General features: G+C 40.9%; 1 long non-coding RNA gene across 1 annotated transcript in view; it reads right to left on the reverse strand.

Moving 5' to 3' along the window:
- Positions 1–4517: 4517 nt before the first annotated feature.
- Positions 4518–26705, reverse strand: part of LOC129700304 (uncharacterized) — a 46452-nt gene continuing 24264 nt past the window's right edge. Inside the window, exon 3 of the long non-coding RNA XR_008724032.1 lies at positions 4518–4921. This is a non-coding gene — a long non-coding RNA (uncharacterized LOC129700304). The remainder of the gene's footprint in view (positions 4922–26705) is intronic.

The raw sequence follows: 26705 nt of genomic DNA on the forward strand, positions 1-26705 counted from the left end.
TGGTCGTAATATAGCTCCAGGAATTGGCTATTGTTTGGGAGGCTGAGAACCAACCTGGTAAAGGAAAAGGGGTCACAGGGCAGTAATTAAACAAAATGCTAATTAAGGTTTCTCATACCCACTAAATGCCTCGGGTTTAAATGAACACCTGTAGTAGGTGACACATTATCTATTCATTTGAGACCTGCAGCTAAGAAGCTGGGGAACTGCCAGTGCTGGGAGAAAGATGATAGTTAAACCAATGTGATCATTCCTTTGTGTAAGAAAGAACTGCAGATGCTGGTTTAAATCGAAGCTAGATACAAGATGCTGGAGTAACTCAGCGGGTGAGGCAGTATCTCTGGAGAGAAGGAATGGGCGACGTTGGGTCGAGACCCTTCTTTAGATATTGCTGCAATCTGTCTAATACTCACTAAGTACGAATATTAATATATCTTTATATGATGGATTATGTTTATGCTTGAGATTGCATTAAGATACCATTAGGGATGTAAACCTTATCTGGGGACAAGTTAAAAATAAATTTTAATTTCTTTAAAATTTAGTGTTTTCCTTTAAGATTTTTAAAAAGAATCGATGGTTAGCTATGTTATTCTTGAATAATATCACAACGACAATACATTCATCCTGTCACCAAATTGAGACTGTATTGCCATAAAACATTAAATCACCATTATAGAAGATTCAAGTGACAGAACTATAGATGTAACAGCAGCACATATTAAATCGTTTCGAGACTGATAATGGAGTAAATCCAAGCTGCTGAACTGAACAATGCACTAGAAAGTCTACCAATGTTGTTTAAAAGACAGCTCCACATCTCTTAGTCCAAAATGGATCAGGTAATTGCACCAGCAGTGATTTAACACTATTATGTACAGCATCTGCATTTAGGAAGGTACTTTGGACCATTTCCACCCCCTGGTGAATATTATAGTTTTGAATCATGGTTCAGTCAGGGACATAGTTTTGAGTAGGACATTGACAATCAAACAATCTGTAGTGCTCACAACTTATATTGATCTACTCAAAGCCACATTGGATTGTCAAACGGCAGCGTCTGTAAATTGCCTCTAGTGTATCGGGAGTGGATGCAAAAGGGGTAACATAGAACTAGTGCGAACGGGTAATCGATGGTCAGCATTGCCTTGGTGGGCCGAAGGGCCAGGTTACACGGTGTATCACTAAACTATAATAAAAACTAAACTAAACTAAATTAATGTCATTGTGATAGACACAAAATGCTGGAGTAATTCAGCGGGTCAGCCAGCATCTCTAGAGAAAAGGAATAGGTGATGTACTCAAATAAATGGTTTAACATATTCTGTTGTATTGCTGCTGCAAGTAAGAATGTAATTGTTCTGTCCGTCACATATGACAATAAAACACTCTTGACTCTTAAAGCCCCCAGAGAATAAATGGAAGAGGTAGTAGGAAACCTCACTTGGGAAGAAGACCTTTCTAACTCACCGGACAGGTGCCTAATAATGTCTTCCTCACTCCAGGTATTTTGACCTTATTACTGCTGGGTCAATTTATTGAGAGACAAATGAATGGTGGATTGAATTCGAATCGTGGCCTGAAAATCACATCATGTCAGTGGCCACAAAGATGTTTGGAGCTTCTGAACCTCATTAAGGAGAAAAGTATGGCAAATACAGTGATTAGCATATCAGAGGTTAGTGCTCATGTGGAAAGGCATGGCCTGCACTGGGCTTGTGTTTGGGAAGAAGCAGCTGTCAAAACAAGTGCTGAATTTCACACCTCCCAATTCTACGCCTCAGGTAGGAAACTCAGTGTACTGCATGGACAAAGAGAGAGAGATGCAACTTGAAACTAGTACACCCAGAGCAAAGTAAATGAGATCCCTTTAGGTACCAATAGCCCCTTTGTTTAACATGATTAAATCCTCTTTGTTTCATTACCTAAGACCAATGCAAAAACAAACAGAGACACCGATAAAGACTAGCAATACTTATCTTTTTTCTCTTCCTTATCACACCTGCGATCTCGGCAGACAAGCTGAAAGGAAACTACTTTGCTGAAATGAAATTGATGAGCTGACCAAGCAGGTGTACGAGGAAGCTGTTGGCTGAGAAAGGTGTGAACCACTCATGTCAAGAAAAGTGATCGAATGATAAGAAATCTCTTGGTTGTCTAATTTCTTCCTCCAGGCCAACTAACTACATTAAGCTTTTGTAGGCAGCTTCTTCAAATCACAATGGCCAACTAACTCCAGCCAGGAACATGTTTTAAACTGCAATAGTATATTTAGTTTCGTTCAGTTTAGAGATGCAGCACGGAAACAGGCCTGGGTCTCTGGTGCTGTAAGGCAGCAACTCTGCTGCTGCGCCACCATGCCACCCAAGCTTTGCACAACATTTAACCTGAATGGAAAATCTTGTTGAAATTAAACTGATTAAAAGTCAAAGTATCTTGAAGAATGTGGAATTGAACACGCAGTACTTTTGGGTTAATCCTGCTGTCATTTCATTATTACAGTAATGAATTCCCAATTTAGGATCACAGAACATCCCACTGGATTAATGTTTGAATGAAGTGACGAGAGTCTGTGTTGGCAAATGTATTTTCCCAGAGCAAGACAAAGTTAACTCCGAACATGGATTAGAACTTGTTTTTTGGTAAACAAGTCTGCAAGTTATTGCTATTGTGTAGGAAGGAACTGCAGATTCTGGTTTATTCCGAAGGCAGATACAAAATGCTGGAGTAATTCAGCCTGTCAGGCAGCATCTCTGGAAAAATTTAATCAATGATGTTTCGGGTCGGAACCCTTCTTCAGAAGTTACTCCAGCATTTTGGGGCACAGTGGAAGAGTGGGGAGATAGAAAAAGGATAAGGGGGAACTGTAGGGAAGATAAAGGGGTAGTGAGAGGTTACCCAAAATTGGAGAATTTAATGTTCATACCATTGGGTTATGCTTTTAATCATGAATTGAAAATCAATCAAACTATTGATCAATCATAGCTTGTTGCTTGGTTTAACTGTGCTTATTAACTGTTAATCTAATCTTGGAGGCTAATCCTGCGGCCCAATTTTCTCAAACCAACCAACATGTCCCATCTACACGTCCCACCTGCCTGTGTTGGGCCCATATCCCTTTAAACTTATCCTATCCAGGTACCTGTCTAAATATTTCTGAAATGTTGCGATAGTACCCCTCTGCAATTGGATGCTCGACTTCCTCATCCACAGACCACAGTCTGTTCGAATTGGAGGAACCACTTCATCCTCAGTAACAATTAGTACGGGAGCACCTCAAGGCTGTGTGCTCAGCCCCCTGCTGTACTCACTCTATACCTATGACTGCGTAGCCAGTCATAGTGCGAACTCCATCATCAAGTTCGCCGATGACACCACTGTGGTTGGACGAATCACAGATGGGGACGAGTCAGAGTATAGAAGTGAGACATACCGACTGACCAAATGGTGCCAGCACAACAACCTGGCTCTCAACATCAATAAGACCAAGGAACTGATTGTGGACTTTAGTAGGGGAAGTATGAGGACCCACAATCCTGTTTATCTCAACGGGACGATGGTGGAGAGGGTCAATAACTTCAAATTCCTGGGCGTGCATATATCAGAAGATCTTTCCTAGACCCAGCACGCTGATGCAATTGTAAAGAAGGCACATCAGTGACTCTACTTCCTGAGAAGATTACGGAGATTCGGCATGTCGAAGAGGATTCTCCTAAACTTCTACAGGTGCACGGTAGAGAGCATTCTGACTGGTTGCATCATGACCTGGTTCGGCAACTTGAACGTTCAGGAGCGAAAAAGACTACAAAAAGGTGTGAATGCTGCCCAGTCCATCACCGGCTTTGACCTCCCCACCGTCGAAGGGATCTATCGTAGTCGCTGCCTCAAAAAAGCAGCCAATATCATCAAGGACCCACACCATCCTGGCCACACACTTATCTCACCACTGCCATCAGGAAGAAGGTACAGGAGCCTGAAGACTGTAACGTCCAGGTTCAGGAACAGCTTCCTCCCTATTAAATACAACGAATAAGCTATGAGCTCTGAACTGCAAAATATATTATTATCTGTTATTTGCACTATATTTGTTATTTATTGAACTTTTCCCGTTATATACAATGTTTACATATTCACATATTGTGCTGTGGTGCAGCAAGTAAGAATTTCATTGTCCCGTCTGGGACATATGACAATAAAACACTCTTGACTTGACTCTTGCCTCAACTACCTCCGCCGGCAGCACATTTCATACACCCACCACCTTTTGTGTAAAAAAGTTAGCCCTTCAAGTTCTTATGAAATCTCTTCCTACCCACCTTAAACCTACAGTGCATTCAGAAAGTATTCAGACTTTTTCCACATTTTGTTACGTTAGAGCCTTATTGTAAAATGGATGAAATTCATTTTTTCAATCATCAATCCACACACGATACCCCATAATTATAAAGTGAAAACAGGTGTTTAGAAATTTTTGCAAAGTAATTAAAAAGAAATAACTGAAATATTACATTTACATCTATTCAGACCCTTTATTCAGTACTTTGTTGAGGCACCTTTGGCAGCGTTTACAGCCTCAAGTCTTCTTGGGTATGACGCTACAAGCTTGGCACACCTGTATTTGGGTAAATTCTCCCATTCTTCTCTGCAGATCCTCTCAAGGATGGGGAGCGTCGATGCACAACTATTTTCAGGTCCCACCAGAGATGTTTGATCGGGCTCTGGCTGGGCTACTCAAGGACATTCACAGACTTGTCACAAAGCCACTCCTGCGTTGTCTTGGCTGTGTGCTTAGGGTCGTTGTCCTGTTGATAGTTGAACCTCCACCCCAGTCTGAGGTCCAGAGCGCTCTGGAGCAGGTTTTCATCAAGGATCTCTCTGTTCATCTTTCCCTCGATCCTGAATAGTCTTCCAGTTCCTGCCACTGAAAAACATCCCCACAGCATGAAGGTGCTATAACAGAGTGCTATGGAGAGTTATGAAAAACCTGTCAGCTATGTAACAAGTAACAGGGACTATTGGAAACTAATAACAAGGATTGGATGTGTTTTCCTCTTTAGTTGCTCTTTTTTAATTATTAGGTCTTGCAAGACAGGCTAAATTAACACCTGCCTCAAAATGCCTGGATTTTGCTGTTAGCAGTGAAATAACGGACCTTGAAGAAATATGTCCAAGAAGAGGCGCAGTGTTAGAGTTGCTGCCTTATGGGCCTGTCCCACATACGTGACTTTTTTGGCGACTGCCGGCACCCGCCATAGGTCGTTGCAGGTCGCCAAAAATTTTCAATGTGTTGAAAATCCAGCGGCAACCAGAACAACGTAGGACTCTTTGGGCGACTACTCACAACCATACAGGCTTCACCCCGTGACATGTCACCAGTTTTCAACGTTGAATTTTCAAAATGTTGAAAATGTTTGGCGACCTGCAACGACCTATGACGGGCGTCGGCAGTCGCCGAAAAAGTCGCGTGAGTGGGACAGGCCCATAACAGTGCCTGAGACCCAGTTTCGATTCTGACTAAAGGTGCTGTCTGTATGGAGTTTTTACGTTCTCCCCGTGATTTGCATGGTTTTTCACAGGTTGCTTCCGGTTTCCTCCCACACTCCAAAGACGTGCAGGTTTGAAGGTTAATTTGCTTTGGTAAAAAAATTGTTAATTGTCCCTAGTGGGTAGGATAGTGTTGGTGTATGGGGTAATCACTGGTCGGTGCGGACTCGGTGGGCTGATGGGCCAGTTTCTGCACTGTATCTCTAAAGTCTAAAGTCTAAACTAATGATCAAACATAGCATGTTAGGTCATGTAGGTGTGTGAGGAGAGAATGTAATTGATATAGGCTTCCGTGTATAATATAAATCTAGGTTTTTGCCCAAAAGGAAAGTTGCAAAACCCATTGAATAAGTAATGCCTGATAAAAGCTGATACTGTGGGCGTGGAAATAAACACAATGGAATAATACTGTGTCAAATTTGCACCACAGAATTGGGTTGATGCGGTTTCCTCCCACACTCCAAAGACGTACAGGTTTGTAGGTTATTTGGCTCAGTAAAATTGTAAATTGGTGCTTGTGCGTGTGTGGGATAGTGTTAGTGTGTGGGGATCACTGGTCAGTGCCTCAATGGGCTAAAGGGCCTGTTTTCATCTCTAACCTAAAAGATTAAAAGATTAAGGGGGATTCAGCCACAAGCTTCAGATGACGTAGAAATGATGAACTGCAGATGCTGGTATACAAAGACACAAAGTGCTGGAGTAACTCGGTGGATTAGCTTACTGAAATGTTACCTATATGTGTTCCCCAGAGTTCTCCAGAAGTTACACTGATTGTAAACCAGGTGACCAGTTGCCCTCATTTTGAAACATATTTTTTAAAGTTTTATGAAAGGCAGGATAATTACAGATACATTGGAAGCTGAAATATCATAAATGAAACAAAATTCACCTCCCGCTCCCGAGGAGACGCTCTTGGGTTTGGCTGCAGGAGGCACCAAGGGGCATGGAGGTTGTGGGAGGGGAAGGGGTGGCGGGTCCGCGGGTTGAAGTGTCGGTGAAATGGGCCGCTGGAGGCCTTGCAGCAGCCGGGGGTTCACGTGAATCAGGAACCACTGGAGGCTCCACTGAGGCTGAGCAAGTGGTTCAGACGCGGCCTGCTACAGCACGGGGAAGCAGAGCAGCGGTGGAGGACACCGACAACATCGCTAGGCCAGGTCAACCCTGCAACACAGGCCCAGTGCCGCCACCAGGACAATGGACCTTTAAGGCCAAGATAGAACTCTGTCCTACGAAGAACCTTGAAACTTGAAGGGCACAAGTTGACCCCAGAAACGTGGCAACTCATTGTGTACTGTCTCGGTGCGGTCTACTATTCTTACACAACAGTCATTACACGTTTGTACTTATCTATGATTGTGCTAATCTATAATATTATTTTACTGGATTGTATGCAAAACATCAATATAGTCAAGGGCGTTTTATTGAAAAATAACCCAAACAGAATAATTAAATTCTTACTTGCAGCAGCATAACAGAATATGCAAACATAGTACACTGTAAACAAAATAATTAACTAAAAAAGCTCAGTATACACACACACACACACACACACACACACATATATATGTCTGTATATGTGTGTACATATGTATGTTTATGTATACATGGTTTATATATATATATACACGAGTGTGTATGTATCTTTTTACCCTGACTCTCAGTCTGAAGAAAGATCTTGACCCGAAACGTCACCTATTCCTTTCTCCAGAGATGCTGTCTCACCTGCTGAGTTACTCCAGCTTTATCTGTCTATCTTTTGTGTGTAGCTATATGTATATTTATATATATATATATATATATATATGTGTGTGTGTGCGTGTGCGTGTGTATACACATATACACATACGTACACACATACATACCACACAAACATTCATATATACACATAAAACAACCAAACAAATAATAATAGTGCAAAAAGACAAAACCAAAGGCTCCAAGTCTATGTAATTAAGGGTTCATTTATAGTGTTTAATAGCCAGATGGCTGTACGGTAGAAGCTGTTCCTGAACGTGGACGTTACAGTTTTCACTGTACCTAGGTACATGTGACAATGAAGTATTATTGAATCATTGATGAATTTAGGTTTCAGAGTCAGAGAGGTCATTCAACAGCAAGTGTAAGTTAGTTGTGATAACCATTGAAAATCGTGTTGCCTCATTCAGTACAGCAAAATATTTTGCCGATAAACAATTTTTGCAAGTAGAACATTGCCTGAGCCATTGTGTGTGACGGTTCACATCTTGTGATGACTGGCTCAGCCGATGCTGCCACAGTTCATCCTATGGAGGTCCATGATATGGATTGCACCCTCTGAATTACTGCTCAACCATTCATGCAAACAATCCAGATGACCTCTACCATAATGGCGATGGCTGATAGCTTAATTCTTCCTCTCATCATCAATTTGTGACCAATATTTCAGTATTTATCATTATGCATTCTGAATATAGGAAGAAAAATACCAACGCGCGAACCTTTCAAAAGCACTGCAGAGAGACTTTTAGATGTCTCATTATAATAATTACCATGTCAAAACGAAGAATATGTCATTCATTGGGGCTGAATTTGTGTTTGAATAATTGCAGGGAACAGTGTCAACACAAATCACATTTCCGTTGTTTTAATGTCACAAGGAAGCCATGACATCATAACATGGCTTAATATCCATTTACCTTCCAGATAAAAAAAATACATTAAGCATCATTATTTCGTTGAACAGGTGTGATCAGAGGATTTCATGGAAGCGCGTATAACAAGATTGTTATTTTCTTCCCTGCAGCTGGATACTGTGAAATATAGTCACCACTCTGACGGTAACAAAAGCCAAAATGTACCAGACCTTTGTGATGTCAACCCAATTCTGTAGTGCAAATTTGACACAGTATTATTCCATTGTGTTTATTTCCACACCTACAGCACTAGCTTTTGTCAGGCCTTACTTGTTCAATGGGTTTTGCAATTTTCCTTTTGGGCAAAAACTTTGATTTATATCATACATGGAGGCCTATATCAATTACATTCTCTCCTCACACACCTGCATGACCTAACATGCTATGTGAATCACTAGTTTAGATTTTAGACTTCAGAGATACAGTGCAGAAACAGGCTCTTAATCCCACCGACTCCGCACCGACCAGTAATCACCCCATACACTCGCCTTACCCTACACATTTGGGACAATTAACAATTTTTTATAAAAGCCAATTAACCTACAATCCTGCATGTCTTTGGAGTGTGGGAGGAAACTGGAGCACCCGGAGAAACCCACGCGGTCACAGGGAGAACCTGCAAAGTTCGTACAGAGAGTACCCGTAGTCAGGATCGAACCAAGGTCTCTGGCGCTGTAAGGCAGCAACTCTACCACTGCTCCACTGTGCAGCCCTTATGTTTGCATTTACTTCCTTTTTTCAAATTCTCATTCTACCATGATGGGATCTGAAATGTCATTGTTTGGATTATTAATCCAGGCAATCATAAAACTAATTGAATAAAAACAAGGAACTGCAAATGCTGGTTAATACACAATAGGACACAGCAGGTCAGGCAGCATCTTTGCAGAACATGTATAGGTGATGTTTTGGATCGAGACCTTTCTTTGGACATTGAGTAAAAAAGGACGATATCACTTTCTATTAAACTTTACTTGTTATCAACTCGAAGGAATTATTAAACTGATGGACTTTTTTTTTCAGTAATACAGAAACCAAGAATAAAACATGGAACAGTTAAAGCCAGTTAAATTAATTTCAAACCTTTTGGCTTACAATCGAGAAATTTCTGGCTGGCTTTGTAATCATAGTTCATGTTTTGAACTAATGTAAACATCCCCACAATCTTGTTTGCAACAGAAAAAAAGATCTGAAATATTTAATCAACTGCTTCATGTAGGTATATGAAAAGGTTTGGCCATGTAGGAAGCATCTTTGGAAACAAAGAACTGCTGATGCTGGTTAGTACACAAAAGGACACAAAGTGCTGGAGTAACTCAGCAGGTCAGGCAACATCTCTGGAGAACATGGATAGGTGACGTCTCAGGCCGTGACCCTTTGTCAGACCCAACAAGCATCTGAAGAACAGTCTTGACCTGAAACGTCACCTATCCATGTTCTCCATAGATGCTGCCTGACCTGCTGAGGTACTCCAGCACTTTGTGTCATTTTTGGAAGCATCTTTTATTTGAGGATAAATCCCAAGGTTTCATCATTGAAACATACATTCTAACTTCAATGTTAAAGACAAAAAAAAAACAATTAAATTATTGTGGGTGATTATACCATCAATATCATATACATACTTAAATCAAATTCCTCAGCCCGTTACCTTGATTGAGATGTTAATCTATTGTAAACTGGCTAACGGTTCTATGATGAAATATAGAGAGAGGCATCGAATATATTTGTCGAGATAGTAATAAGAATACTAGCAAATTTAAAATACAAATCTGCTTACAGTTTCAACAGTTACTCTGGTAGCAGATTGATGCTGTTAAATGTCCAATGGACACAAGATTCCTTGTCTAAATGATGACAAGTGGAGGAGGTGTGTATTGCCACCCACGCCGTGCCAATTTACAGCAGGACAGAGAAGATAGGGTGTAAATACTCCAAAGCTCATTACAGAGGAAGCACTGCAATATGTGCAAAACTTTAAGTGAAACTAGAAATGTTGTTTTAATTGAATGTATAAATATCAATTCTAATCAGGCAGACGCAGGTTTACAATCTAGCTGTGTTAATCAGAGTGTTCTAACTATTTTATAATATTTCTACTTAATACATGCACCGATAAAAGGAGGGGTGGCACAGTGGCAGAGCGTTAGAGTTGCTGCCTTACAGCGCCAGAATCTTGGGTTCAATCCTGACTACTGGTGCATTTATACGTTCTCCCTGTGACCACATGGGTTTTCTCCGAATGCTCCGGTTTCCTCCCATACTTCAAATAAGTATAGGTTTGTAGGTTAATTGGCTTCGGTAGAATTGTAAATTGTCCCTAATGGGTGGAATAATGTTGGTATATGGGATGATCGTTGGACGGTGCGGACTCAGTGGGCCGAAGGTCATGTCCCCCCACTGTATCTCTAAAGTCTAAAGTCTAAAGAGGAACACACTTCAGATTGCAACTGTTTATTGCCATTTTTAATAACGCATGGGTTTTAATGAGACACTGTCTGTGGGCAAAGGTGTTTGGTAAACTTTTCCTCTTCATTGCATTAAAAAGAGCTGTGATATAATGGTGCAAGGTACACTTTCATTTGTTACGTGTGGTACATCTGCAAACAAAAAATTGACACAAGGTGGGTTTTCAATTAAACATCACTGGCAATGTGAACTTTAAATCAGCTCGGATTTTATAAGAGCAGTAGTGGGAATGTAATTCAAAGTCTTAGTTGAAAAGCAATGATGAAAGAGCAAAGTGTTTGTCTAGAGAACAGGGAAGTTCCTGTTATTGGAACCGACACCTGTAGAGGTATCACTTCTATTGCCCCTGAGGAGATACTGCACCTGCAAACAGTGGGATCTTCACAACAAACATTTTACATTTGCGATACACACCTACCGTCCACAAAGTATACAAAAATGACATTCCAACCATCTCTTTATCGTTCAATAACAAACATCAAGCCAATAGGAGCAATGACCCTTCCCTTGTGATTTTAATGTGTTGGTGAAACCTTTAAGTGCTTGTCTGGTTGTGTGCATTCCAATGAAAATCAAATACACATAATTGACCTACCATAGCAAATTACAAAACACACCGCAATTAATCTATTGAATAGGATGGAAAAAAAACAATTGCAGCCACAAAACACACCCTTGTATTTTATATTAAATTGTGGTTATGGTTTTCTTTTGTATTGTCCCTTACACAAGGCAGCACATTGATCCTGGCCAAAGAAATGCCTTTATCTGGCGATTGATTTTTGCTTCCCCTATTTATGACTTACTTTTTGCAAATAAAACTCTGGACTGAAAGGCAGAAAATACCATCTCCATACAAACGAGCCTTTTCACATAGAAGGATTTTGTATTTAGTCAGACCTGTATCGTACTTTTCACTGTAATCAAATTGATTCAACAATGTACACAGTTCATATGTAAAGATGTTAAATAGGATTGGAAATTAAATCACAGCAGTGGAAATAGACCACGTTATCCAGCCATCGACTATTGTAGTAAGAGGCCAAAATTATCATTTAAAAAGCCAAATGATAATTACCTACCTTATTCCAAACAAAAAGAAACACCATACATCGATAGAAGTGACAATAATAAACCAAACTAAAAAACTAAAATAAAATTTCAATCTATTTAGCAGATTATTTTACCAGCTCATTGAAATAAGCACAAAAACAGAAGAGGAATGGTAGGGTACAAATAATACTCTTCAAATATAGCACCACCATAATTTGACTTTTGTTAACAGAATCCCTTTGTCTAATGTAACGTACCTGATCTTTATTTTCTATGCTATTTTAATATCTGCAGGGAGGTGATTCAGGTTGAGGAAAAAAAGGGATGGTGAGTTTGGATTATATACATAGTATACACCGAGCACATTGTTACAGCTGTTGTTCACAACTTGCAACAAATAGCCTTCTGCATTGCAGAGATATGTGAAGCATTTATGGATAATGAATGCCTTAAAAATTGGAGTGGCAGCAATGGAGAGCAGAGAAAGCTTTTGGCATTTGCACTTTCCAATGTGGTCACCAGGGGGCAGGCACTGACTAACTGAGGGACCACCAGGAAAGGATCGATGATCATCACTCAACAATCAAATGCCTAGAATTTCAAAGTAGCCATTTGAGAGCAAAGGAATCTCATCACACCGTTAATGCAGAGAAATATGAGGATTTTAACTATTCAAATTGGCAAACAAACTGTAACCACAAGATTCCATTCCGTTGACTCCATCTAAACTTCATACTGCCTCAACAAGGCCACCAGCATAATCACCTTAAACCTATGTCCTCAGGTTTTTGATTCCCCTACTTTGGTTAAAAGACATACAAGCACGTCTTTGGGATGTGGGAGGAAACCGGAGCACCCGCAGGAAACCCGTATGCTCACAGGGAGAATGTGCAAACTCCACACAGATAGCACCTGAGGTCAGGATTTAATCCGAGTCTCTGGTGCTGTGGGGCAGTGGCTCCACCAGCTGTGCCAATAGTTGATTACAGTTTATGAAAATAATAAATTCAAAATAACTATTTACACTAATTTCAATGTTTTTTAAACATCTTGATCAGTAAAAGACTTCACAAAGATTTTAGTTTAGTTTAGAGATACAGCATAGAAATAGGCCCTTTAGCCCTCCAAGTCCAACAATCACCCATACACTAGTTCTATCCTACACCCTAGGGACAATTTACAGAAGCCAATTACCCTACAAGCCTGTAAATCTTTGGGATGTGGGAGGAAACCAGGGCAACTGGAGAAAACCGAAGTGGTCACAGGGAGAATGTACAAACTCCGTACAGACAGCACTGTAGTTAGGATCGATCCTGGGTCTCTGTCGCTGTCAGGCAACAGCTTTACTGCTGTACCACCCTGGGGCCTTACAGAAGGGGAGGCCCCAGTCTGCCAAATGCTAGCAGGATGTTCAGGAGTGGGGCCTCAGAACAACCTGACATTTGGTGTCTGCCTCACAAAGGCTTTGCTCTTCCCCACTGAATGAATCACAGGTGCAAGGAAAGGAATGTATGGACATCAACCGATGTGCCTCTGAATCAAATTTGACCCAGTCAATGGCTTGTGGTGCCAGTCAATGGCTGAACAGTGGGCCAAATTAGAGTCATAGAGCCATACAGCACGGAAACAGGGCCTTCAGCCATGCCAACCAAGGTGCCCCATCCATGCTAGTCCCAACTGCCCGCGTTTGGTCCATAAGCCTTTCTTATCGATGTACCTGTCTGTTAAATGTTGTAATCGTACCTGCCTCAACAACCTCCTCAGGCAGCTTGCTCTATATACCCACTGTGCGAAAAAGCGGCTCCTCAGATTCCTTATTTTCCTCTTTCCTCTCTCACCTTAAACCTAAGGGTGGCACGGTACTGCAGCGGTAGAACTGCTGCCTTTCAGCACTAGGTTTGATCCTGATTATGGGTGCTGTCTGTACTGAGTATGGAGAACAGGTACGTTCTCCCCATGACCTGCATGGGTTTTCTCCGGGTGCTTCGATTTCCTCCCACACTCCAAAGACATACAGGTTTGTGGGCTAATTCCCTTTGATGAAATTGTAAATTGTCCCTAGTGTGTGTAGGATAGTGTTGGTGTGCGGGGATTGCTGGTCGGCTCGGACTTTGTGGGCCAAGGGGTGTGTTTCCGCACTGCATCTCTAAACTAAACTAAACTAAACTAAACTAAACTAAACTAAACTAAACTAAACTAAACTAAACTAAACTAAACTAAACTAAACTAAACTCAACTAAACTAAACTGAACTAATCTAAACTAAACTAAACTAAACTAAACTCAACTAAACTAAACTAAACTGAACTAAACTAAACTAAACTAAACTAAACTAAACTAAACTAAACTAAACTAAACTAAACTAAACTAAACTAAACTAAACTAAACTAAACTAAACTAAACTAAACTAAACTGAACTAATCTAAACTAAACTCAACTAAACTCAACTGAACTAAACTCAACTAAACTAAACTGAACTAATCTAAACTAAACTCAACTGAATTAAACTAAACTAAACTGAACTAATCTAAACTAAACTAAAAAACTAAACTAAACTAAACTAAACTAAACTGAACTCAACTAAACTAAACTAAACTAAACTAAACTAAACTCAACTAAACTAAACTAAACTAAACTCAACTGAGCTAAACTCAACTAAACTAAATTAAACTCAACTAAACTAAACTAAACTAAACTAAACAAAACAATGTTCTTAATTCCCTGCTCTGGGTAAAAGACTGTGCATCCACCCTATCTATTCCCCTCATGATCTTACACACCTCTATAACACACCTCTATTAGATCTGACACACCTCTATAACATCACCTCTCATTATCCTGTGTTTCAGGGAAAATAGTGCTAGTTTGCCCAACCCTATAGCTCAGAACCTCAAGTCCAGGCAACATCCTTGTAAAATTTAAATTCATCTTATTTTAGCCCGGTTCTGTAATAAGGAAAGAAAACTTGACCAACTAACAATTTTTTGTTTTTATAGATCAAACCCCACATTGTATTATCTTCCCAAATCAGTGCACCCATCAAATTACTAAGATTAACAATATAAAGAAAATGTGAATCTCTTCATACTTACTATACTCACAGCTTTCAAAACTGCACCATTTGTTAATTTAAATCTTAATTTTGTAATGTCAGTTACCATAACAATGAACAGCAGAGAATGCAATTGATTTTATGATTCTTATTTTGTAATATTTCAAATCAATCATTTGTGCATTTTTGATTTTGGTCTAAAAATTATTAATAGTTTTATGCAATATCAATGACGCGCATAGAAATGATTGATATAGAATTGAAATTAAAGAGCGCTCTAACAGATATTTCTTTTGGATATCAGGGATATTTTTTCTTAATGTGCTCCTTATGAAAGTTAAGTTAAATCAGTAATGCACGGAATAAAATAGATGAAGATGAATTAACTAAATGAAGAACAAAGTATAAGTAGCATGCAATAAATGCAAGACAATTAAATGTCTCACGAACAGTCATTTTATTTAATCAGTGTCCCTGTGCTTGGGGTAATGAATATTTGAGATGTCAAATAACCAATAGTAAATTTGTAACATTTATTAGCTTGCACTCATGTAAAATTCAAGGAAAAATAGAGTTACTTTTAAACCAGAATAGATGACAAAAGTGATGGCAAGACTAAAATGGCCATCTCAATATATTCCAAATGGAATCACTCGAAGCATTCTCCTTATTGTGATTTTTCGTTTTGACTCTTCCAGTGAAGAGTGATCAATCGTGGGATTTTAGCTGGTGAAGTCAAACCTTTCTATCACAGCTGAAGAGAACCAGCAGGGATTCTTGCACATTCGTATATTTTTCCGTGCTGACAACTATGTCCATTAATACCATCATGAGGGGGAAAATTGCATCATTGGGAACTCTTAAGCATGGCACTTGTAGCTGTCACCACACTGATTGTGAAGGGGTGTAATGATTTGCTTGGGTAGCATTATAAACTTTTGTTTTATATGAAGCCAATCAGTATTTGCATATAGAAAATGTAGAGAAGCCTTTTAGAGCATTCTCATTCGATTTCTTAAGAAGAATACTATGTATATTTAGGTTAGTTTAATTTAGAGATAAAGAGTGGAAACAGGCTTTTCGGCCCACCAAGTCCGCGCTGACCAGTGATCCCCGCACATTAACACTACCCTACACACACAAGGGACAATTTTACATTTATACATCTATACCAAGCTAATTAACCTACGAACTGGTACGTCTTTGGAGTGTGGGAGGAAACCGAAGATCTCTGAGAAAATCCACGCAGGTCACGGGGAGAACGTACAAACTCCGTACAAACAAGCACCCGTGGTCAGGATCGAACCCGGGTCGCTGCAGCTGTAAGGCAGTAGCTTCACTGCTGTGCGACCATGCCACCCATTTAAACACACCGCTGGATAACATGATTATTTCAAATTGCGCACTTTGTTAGATTTCAAAATTAATCGTCAGTAATAAGGTACGCATGAACAAAATCCCCTTGACTCTATGTGGCGGCATCCAATCACATCCAATATGCTTCGGATGCTTTGGCAATATCATTTTGTCAGATTAACCAGACTAGGGACTTGAATATTTGTACAGTCAAAAAAAAATATTGAATTTGTAACATTTATTACACGCAGGAGGTTGAGGGGTGATCTCATAGAGGTGTAGGGAAGTAGGGGAATCAAGAACCAGAGGACATAGATTTAAGGCGAGATGGGAAAGATTTAATAGGAACCCGCGAGGAACTTTTTCACATAGAGGGTGGTGCGTATTTGGAATGAGCTGTCAGAGGATGTAATTGAGGCAGGTAGTATAACAACATTTAAAATATATTTGGACAAGTACATGGATAGTAAAGGCTTAGAGGGATATGGAAGAGAGACACAAAGTGCCGGAGTATCTCAGAGAAAAAGGACTAGGACTTTTTGGATCAGAACCCTTCCTCAGGAACAAACTCCAGCATATGGGACTAAGGTAGTTGGGCATCTTGGTCGACAGGGTCAAGTTAGGCTGAAGACCCCTTTTCCATGCTATATGGTATTCTCTATTAATTTTTACTTACAAAAAATTCAAAGAAATATAAAATTAAATTGAAACCAGAATACGTAACAAACGTGATGTAAGACTAAAATAGCCATCTGAAGATATTCCAAATAAAATCACTCAAATATGAAACTCTCTTGTGAGTAGATGAATGAGAAGCGATGTAATTGAAGCTTCCAAGATTGTCACGGGGTTAGATGGGGTGGATGCAGAGAAGGGTTTACTGCTCTTGCTGGGATGACCATAATCAGTGGACAGTTTCAAAGCAAGAGGCCAGCAGAATTTCTTCACACAGAAGGAAGTGAATCTCCGTAAATCTCTGCTCAAGGGAGCTGTCTCGTTTACGTTAGAGATACAGCGTGGAAACAGACCCTTTGGCACACCGAGTCGGCGCTGACCAGCAATCAGCCGAACGCTAGTTCTGTTACCCCTTCTTTCACATCCTACACACTAGGGGCAATTTGCAGAAGTCAATTAACCTACAAATCTGCACGCCTTTGGGAGGAAACTGGATTACCAGGAGAAAACCCATGCGGTCACAGGGAGAATGTGCAAACTCGGCACATTTTGTATCTGAATTTAACTAGACTTTAGACTTTAGATATACAGTATGGAAACAGGCCCTTCAGCCCGCCGAGTCTGTGCCGACCAGCAATCACCTGTACTCTAGTTCTATCCCACACACACGCAATTTACAGAAGCCAATTTACCTACAAACCTGCACATCTTTGGAGTATAGGAGCACCCGGGGAAAACCCACGTAGTCACAAGGAGAATGTACAAACTGCGTAGAGACAGTACCCATAGTCAAGGTCGAACCCGTGTCTCTGGCACTGTGAGGCAAGTGTTGATCATGATCAATAGATGCTTAAATAATAAGGGAATGAGGGGTGTTTTTATAAGATTATGAGGGGAATAGATAGGGTAAATGCAGTCTTTTACACAGAATAGGGGAATTAAGAACCAGAGGACATAGGTTTAAGGTGAGAGGGGAAAGATTGAATAGGAACCTGAGGGGCAACCTTTTCACACAGGTACTATAACACCATTTAAAAGACACTTGGACAGGTACATGGGTAGAGAAAGTTTAGAAGGATATGGACATACGTGGGCAGGTAGGCTAGTGTAGGATAGTTCAGAAAAGTGACAATGATGTAACAGATTGGCCATGATTTAACTGAATGATAGAGCAGGTGGGAGGGCTGTTCTGACTTACTGCTGCTCCTGCTTCCAACGCTCTTGTGTTCTTGCCATCATCGAAAATGTCCACCCTCCAAACGAACGATTAAGTTTCCAAACAACTGTGGCTGGAATCTTGCTCTGCAGCTGGTTGACCTCCTTCAGCGAGTGACAGAACGCCACTCTCAAACAATTATAGAGGTCAGAAATATTTAATCTAAATTATTTAGTCTCCGGGTATTTTCTCAGGCATCATTGATAGCCAGAGGTATTCCAGCTGTTGGTTGTACCTGGAATTGAACTCTTTAGAGTTGTTTTTTTTTTTTTGCCTTGGTGACGGAATTCAGCCAGTTTTGTAGTTAACCATTCCTGACCGTGACATGGTACATTTGCTGTTGACATCATTACAATTCAAGAAATCTCCGAGGAACCCAATACGCCAAAAACGACGGCCGTGTCAACAGTTCCACTGAAGGTTTCTTTTTAGTTAGAGTGTTTCGAACACTAACAGTCAGCTTGAAAGTGCGGAGTCCCAAAACAAACTTCAAAATGCAGTCGCTTTTCGTCTCCCACAGGGAGCTGCTCAACTCTGCCAAAGGGACTAGCAAAATATTATGATAACCCTTTCCATCCTAATTTGTACTGCAGGCTGCGTGTGTGCTAGGATCAACATTAATTACTGTATAACGTTTCAGGCATGTAGTTCATGGAAATGTCAGAGAGTTAGCTAAAGGGGATCTAAGATCTCAAGGCATTGGGGAAGTACTTGGGCCTGGGATCGCCTTTACATGTGGTTTAGTTTAGTTTAGAGATACAGCATTGAAACAGGCCCTTCGGCCCACCGAGTCTGCGCCGACCAGCAATCACGTCGTCCACTAGTTCTCTCCTACACACTCGGGCCAATTTTTATAGAGGCAATTAACCTACAAACCTGCACGTCTTTGGAGTGTGGGAGGAAACTGGAGCACCCAGAGAAAACCCACACAAGCACAGGGAGAATGTTCAAACTACATACAGACAGCACCCACAGTCAGGATCAAACCTGGGTCTCTGGTGCTGTAAGGCAGCAGCTGAGTATATTCAAGATCAGGATCAATAGGGGCTTAAATATTAAGGGAATGAACGAAAGTTGTGTCAGTTTAGGAATATGACACTGATGTAAAAGATCGGCCATGATCTAACTGAACGATGCAGCACATGTGGTGATTGGAGGAATTTATATACAATGGGTTTTATAGCAATTATCCATTGGAATGTGGATAAATATATATATTTAACTTTACTTTGATAATTATTTGCCTTTAATTGTTCCAGACCTATAACAAAGAACAAAATAAAGACACAAAGTGCTGGAGTAACTCAGTGTGATTGCAAAATACTCTGTTTTCTTGTAGAAACAAGGAACTTCAGATGCTGGTTTACACAAAAGGACACCAAGTGCTGGAGTAATTCAGCGGGTCAGCCAGCATCTCTGGAGAACATGGATAGGTGACGTTTTGTGTCGGGAACCTTCTCCAGACTCAAAAATAAGATTGTTCTTTATCAACACATAACAAAGACCAACCTGAGGTGCAACTTTTTTTCACAGAGAGGATATAAGGACCAAGCTGCCAAAGGAGGTAGTTGAGGTAGGTACTATAACAACATTTAAAAGACATTTGAATAGGTACATGGATAAGAAAGGTTAAAAGGGTTACAAAACAAACACGGGCAGGTGGGATTAGAGTAGATGGGGGCATCTTGGTCGGCATAGGCAAGTTGGGCCGAAGGGCCTGTTTCCATGCTGAATAACTCTATGACTCTAATTGTTTCAATTGGTAACTTATTCAACAACAAAGAAAATAATCCTGGTAAATGCAGCTACTACAGTTGTGCCCTTGCAAATCTGAAATCAATTTTGACTGTATGAGTCATTATAGAGCCTGCAGGGAAAGGGAAGGAAAATAAACCTTTATCGAGGGGAGAATAAAAATCCATGCCCGGTGTGAAGGAGCAGAAGAAGAGGATTGACTCCAGGAAGAGGATGTTGAGGTACGTTACCAGTAAGGATTAGGAACAAGCACTGTGCAGTGTGGGTTGGAGAACGCCAACAATCCTAGAGTCACAGATGTCAATCTCCACCTTAAGAATATCTATTGACTTGGTGTCCACAGCCTTCTGTGGCAATGAATTCCACAGATTCACTATCGAGAGGCATATTTAAAACTGCAATGCCAACACTCTATATACTGTAAGCAGCACAGTGGCGCAGCAATAGAGCTACTGGCTCACAGCGCCAGAGACCCGGGTTCGATCCTGACCACGGGTACCGTCTGCACAGAATTTGTATGTTCTCCCTGTGACTGCGTGGGTTTTCTCCAGGTGTTCTGGTTTCCTCTCACTCTCCAAAGACGTGCAGTTTTGTAGGTTAATTGACTTCTGTAAATTGCCCCTAATGTGTGGGATGTGAAAGTGGGATGAAATAGAACTAGAGTACATGTGTTTGTTGGCCGGCGTGGACTCGCGGTGTCAAAGGGCCTGTTTCCATACTGTGCCTCTAAGCTAAACTAAAATGATGATGGTGCGTTGTCTGCAGTTCCTCAAATAGACTGCAGGGGTCACCTTAACACAGTCCTCCTCCAAAACACTGCAAGGGAAACAGATAATATAATCAGGCATCTAACTGCAATTCATACTTCATTTCTCCAAATGTTTAGCAGCTGCTTTAAATGCCAGAGCAAAATTATTCTTCATTATTTTGTTCATTTTCCTACCTAACCAGTTGTGATCATCAAATTAATTATTTCCCAAACTTAATTTTGATTCACAGTCCTCTCTTGTGTAAATGTCTCGTGGGCCTTTGATGCATAATTTTTCTGTTTAGATCGGAGCTTATACATTTCTTTTTTTAAATTATAATTTTATTGGAAGAAAAGTTCTACAACAGTTCTACAACTCTAGCACAGCTTCAATTTTAACATTTTACAAACAGAATATTAAATTGAAATAAGAAAAAAGAGAGAAGGAAAGAAAAAAGATGAAAAGGAGAAAGAAGAGGAGATATATCTGTCAACCCACCCATGCACCCGCTCACCCAGCCTTACAATCAGTTTGAGTTTGTGTTCAACCATTGTATTGTTCAAGAAATTCAATAAAAGGAGACCATATTTTTTAAAATTGATTGGTTTGTCAGTCAAGACAAACCTAATTTTTTCTAGATGTAGTGTCTCTGTCATTTCCGTAATCCACATCTTCACTGAGGGGACTGTTGTCTTTTTCTAAAATTTAAGTATGTTTTTTTGCTGATATTAGACCGTAATCAAGAAAGCGTCTTTGAAATACCGTTAGTTTGACACATGCCTCTGATATTCCCAGTATTATCAGTTTCGGGTCCGGTTCTCATAGAATTTTCAGTGTTTTAGAGGTAACATTAAAGACTTCCATCCAAAAATGTTCTATTTTTGTACATAGTACAAAAGTATGGGTTAAGGTGGATTCTCGAGAATTACATTTGTCACAAAGGGGGGAAACACTGGGGAAAATCCTGATCAATTTGGTCTTTGAGTAATATAGCCTGTGCCGTACTTTAAACTAGTATCAGGCATTTAAATAGCAATGATGTGTGTATTGTCGGCTTTCGTCCCATATATCCTTGGAGATGTGTTGACCCATCTCACCCTCCCATGAACGTCTATAAATCTCAGATGATGGAGTGTCGATGTTTTGGAGGGCATTGTAAATGTGGGATATCAACTTCTCTGTATCTGCATGTCTATTCAAACATTCATCGACTACGTCTGGACCTACAGCGGAGCAGTCTTGTATGTATGTTCTCACGTAATCCCTAACTTGGAGGTATCTGAAAAAGGTATTGGTGTTCAGCTCGTATTTCTCCTGCAATTCTTGAAAGGAGGAGAGAGTTCCCTTCTGATAAAGGTCTCCCACAGTATTGATTCCCTGATTCTTCCATTGAACAAAAAACACATTTAGAGTAGAAGGTTTAAAAGAGGGAGTATTTGCAATGGGGAGAAGGAGAGACATGTTTCTCAGTTTGAGACTGGGTTTCAACTGTTTTCAGATACGGACAGTACTGTGTATTATCAGGTTATGCTCATACGTTGACTTATTCAGGGATATTGGAGAAAGGACAATCGAGCCTATACAGAAAGGCAAGCAATCTTCTCTTTCCATTTTTAGCCAGTTTGCCTGTTGGTATGAATCATCCAGCCAGAAAATTATAGTTTTAATATTGGTTGCCCAGTAGTAAAAGAGGAAGTAAGGTAAGGATAGTCCTCCATTTTTTAAAAAACTTTTGGGAAGATATATCGGTATTGACTGAAATAAATATAGAAGTTGTGGGAGAAAGATCATCTTTACGGCATTTAGTCTACCGAGAAGAGAAATAGGCAGTGTTTTCCAAAATTGAATATATACATTTATTATACTTATACATATCAAAGGCCTTGCAGCCTTTTTATTTAATAACTGTTATTGGGAATGATATTCTATAAAGCATCTGAATCAGGTTCCAATCTACGATTCTATTAGGATGGAAAAAATAATTTCCTATTGCAGGTGGCAACTAAATCTTATCTATTATGAATGTATGAACAACAACAGATTCAGACAATTATGGGTGAAAGGGATGCAATAAAAATGTGGGCATTTAATGAGAAATATTAACAGTAATGGCATGTAAATTTGAGTGGCTTGATGCACTTTAATGATCTTTATTCATTTTCATGACACGAATGTTATCTAGCTACAATGTTCTCAACATCACCTTGGAAACCACAATCATAAAATACCCTATTAGGCATCCAGACTGTAAAGGAAATAAATTGCTGTCTCTACTTAATAAATTGCTCTCAAGGTAAACTAGTCCTCACTAGAATACTACTGAATTAAGTTATTATGAGACCATTTGTTTTTCTTTATTAGAAAGTGAGATCTTAAACCACAGCCTGCTCATTCCATTCAAAGCTACAAGTTATAGACGTACAAAAATTAGGTAGGATTTGGCATGCGATGATTGATGCAAGTTATTAAATACCTAAAGAAGCAAAATATAGTGGAATGCCGAGGTCTGCTTAATTCTCCATTGAGAAAAACAGATTGGGTTGTGGATTCATATATTGCAAAATATATGGTATACAGGGGGCAGTGGCAGAGTTGTTGCCATAAGGGCCTGTCCCACTTACGTGTCCTTGGCACGCAAATTACGCGACCTCGTGGTCGTGTTGAGGCGCACGGGCATAGTATGGCCGCATGGGGCCGGTCCCACTTAGAAGCGTGGAGGGGTATGTAGTAGTGGACATCGCGCGGGGCTCCCAAATTATTGTAGAGAACGAAATCTTCGCGCGCCAACGGCCTGTCGCGGAACTGACGGCCAAAGTGGGACAGGCCCAAGACCCTGGCGCGACGCAACGTCTCACCTTCAACAGCAGCAAAGCAGTCAAACGATCGCCAAACTCGGCCTGGGGTTCAGGGCCGGTGTGGATCCTACTCCCACTCCCAGAGTGGGGCCAAGAAAATTGAAGATAGACACAAATGCAGGAGTAACTCAGCGGGATTGGCAGCATCTCTGGAGAGAAGCAATGGGTGACGTTTCGGGTCAAGACCCTTCTTTTTAGACTGAAGAAGAGTCTCGACACGAAACGTTACCAATTGCTTCTCTCCAGAGATGCTGCCGGTCCCGCTGAGTTACTCCAGCTTTGTGTCCATCTTCAAATGACGTCACGCGCTCCAGACGGCTGTGCGTACGCATGGAATCGCGCCCGACCTTCGCAGGACAGTCTCGGCTCAACGCGACCATGAGGTCGCATAATTTGCTTGCCAAGGACACGTAAGTGGGACAGGCCCTTTACTGCACCAGAGACCTGGGTTTGATCCTGACTACGGGTGCTGCCTGTATGGAGTTTGTATGTTCTCCCTGTGACCCCGTGGGTTTTCTCCGGGTGCTATGGTTTCGTTCCACTCTCCAAAGACGTACATGTTTGTAGGATAATTGGCTTTGGTAAAATTGTAATTGTCCTACTATACAGGATAATGTTAGCGTATATGGGGCGATCACTGGTTGGCATGGACACGGTGGGCCGAAGGGCCTGTTTCCGCGCTGTACCGCTCACGTTTTAAGTCTAAAACTGAAGATATTTAATGGATTTCCAGAGCCTCTTTTCTTTCGATTTGCAACATCTTACATCAACCAGTACTTAAACATTACACCTTATTTCATATTTAATTTTCTGGTTGGCTAACTTTTATCAAAAACATCCAGTGAGCACACATTGTTTTCTTTTGATAACAAAATTGAGTTGGAGACAAAATGTGTTTGAAAGTAGCTTACAGTTAAAGACGGGTTTAATAACAGATGAACACTGAAAAATATGCAAACAAAAATGCAGACATGAATGACTTCATTTAAGGCATAATTGCTCCTCATCAACTCAAGAAATCATGCAGAAACACTCTGTATTTCACCCAGCCGGCAAGAGGCTGCAGAAATCACTCAGGCATAGACTTGAAATGTAAAGTCCAATGGTGGGTCATTGGCAGAGAACTGATCAACACGCAGATCCTGGACCAAAGACAGTAGATCGTGGGATCAGAATGCATCATAAGAGACAATCATATATGAGCTAAGACAACACGATTCTTGGGCCTGCCAATGCGTGGACTAATTGCAGGCTTTAGCAACATGCCTGGGAGGAATGCAGCACACCCATCCGTGAGTCTTTTTATTAGTATTGTGATCCGGTGTCATTTTGTAAAAAGTGCTTTTAGTATCTGTTGAGTCCCATATGATTTTTACTGGTGCATATTGTTGGCTTGAAGTAGAGTTGTGAAAGCAGAAACTTTTTTGAAGTTTAGCTAATTGGCCTTTTTGATTTCATCCCCATTGAAGAGTTTAGTCGTTAATGTATCCTCATTTCAGCAAACAGGAAAGGGACCAACATATTTTATGTATTTAACCTAAATTGTGTGTAAATGTGCAAGACAACTCTTTAACCATCATTAAAAGATTGGAACAGCTCCATCCAAGACCACAAGCAATTGTAGAGAATTGTGAACACAACCCAGACCATCACACAAAGCAACCTCCTTTCCATTAACTCCATCTACACTTCACGCTGCCTCGGCAAGGCCACCAGCATAATCAAGGACCAGTCACACCGTGGTCACTCCCTCTTCTCCTGTCTCCAAGCAGGCAAGGGATGCAGAAGTGTGAAAACGCATGCCTCCAGATTCAGGGACAGTTTCTTCCCATCTGTTATCAGGCAACTAGGGTGTTGTCTTAACCTCCCATCTACCTCCATGATAACCTTTGAACTATCTTTAATTGGACTGACACAAAAAGCTAGAGTAACAGGCAGCATCTCTGGAGAGAAGGAGTGGGTGACATTTAGGGTCGAAACCCTTCTTCAGACTGGTTAGGGGTAAGGGAAACGAGGGATATGGACGGTGATGTGGAGAGATAAAGAACAATGAGTGAAAGATATGCAAAAAAGTAATGATGATAAAGGTAACAGACCATTGTAAGCTGTTTGTAGGGTGAAAATGAGAAGCTAGTGTGACTTGGGAGTGGGAGGGATAGAGAGCAAGGGAATGCCGGGCTACCTGAAGTGAGAGAAATCAATATTCATACCACTGGGCATAAGCTGCCCAAGCGAAATATGAGATGCTGTTCCTCCAATTTGCATTTAGCCTCACTCTGACAATGGAGGAGACCGAGGACAGAAAGATCTGTGAAGGAACCGGGAGATCAGGTTGGTTCACGTGGGCTGAGCGAAGGTGTTCAGCGAAACGATCGCCCAGTCTACGTTTGGTCTCGCCAATGTATAAGAGTCCACATCTTGAACAACAGATACAGTAGATGGGGTTGGAGGAGGTGCAAGTGAACCTGAAAGGACTGTCGGGGTCCCTAGACAGAATCGAGGGAGGAGGTATAGCAATAGGTGTTGCATCTTCAGCGGTTGCAGGAGAAGGTACCTGAAGAGAGGGTGCGAAGGGCGGGAAGGGATGAGTTAACCAGGGAGTTGCGGAGGGATTGGTCTCTGCGGAAGGCGGAAAAGGGTGGAGATGGGAAAATGTGACTAGTGGTAGGATCCCGTTGGAGGTGCGGAAATTTGTTGGATGCAACATCTGATGGGGTAGAAGGTAAGGACTAGGGAGAAGGTACACAAAAATGCCGGAGAAACTGGAGCAAAGGAAATAGGCAACGTTTCGGGCCGAAACCCTTCTTCAGAGACTCTGTCTCTGTTATGACTAGGGGGAGGGGGAGTAAGGGCAGAGCTGCGGGGCACTGAGGGCACAAGAGAGTGTCTTGTCTACAATGGGGGAGGGGAACCCCCATTCCCTAAAGAATGAGGACATCTCAAATGTTCTAGTATGGAACACCTCATCGTGGGCGCAGATGCAGCGTAGACAGAGGAATTGGGAGTAGGGGATAGAGTCTTTGCAGGAAGCAGTGTGGGAAGAAGTGTAGTCGAGATAGTTGTGGGAGTCAGTGGATTTGTAATAGACGTCAGTCAATAGTCTATTTCTTGTGATGGAGACTGTGAGATCAAGAAAGGGGAGGGAGGTGTCGGAGATGGTCCAGGTAAATTTGAGTGGATGAAAATTGTCGGACTTTATCTTGAACTAGATATTATTCCCTTTACCCTGTATTTTTACACTGTGGACAGCTTAATTGTAATCTTGTATAGTTTTTTCTTTGACTGCACCACATGCAAACAAAAGCATTTC

Source organism: Leucoraja erinacea, chromosome 9 (assembly GCF_028641065.1).
Source record: "Leucoraja erinacea ecotype New England chromosome 9, Leri_hhj_1, whole genome shotgun sequence".
Lineage (NCBI taxonomy): Eukaryota > Metazoa > Chordata > Chondrichthyes > Rajiformes > Rajidae > Leucoraja > Leucoraja erinaceus.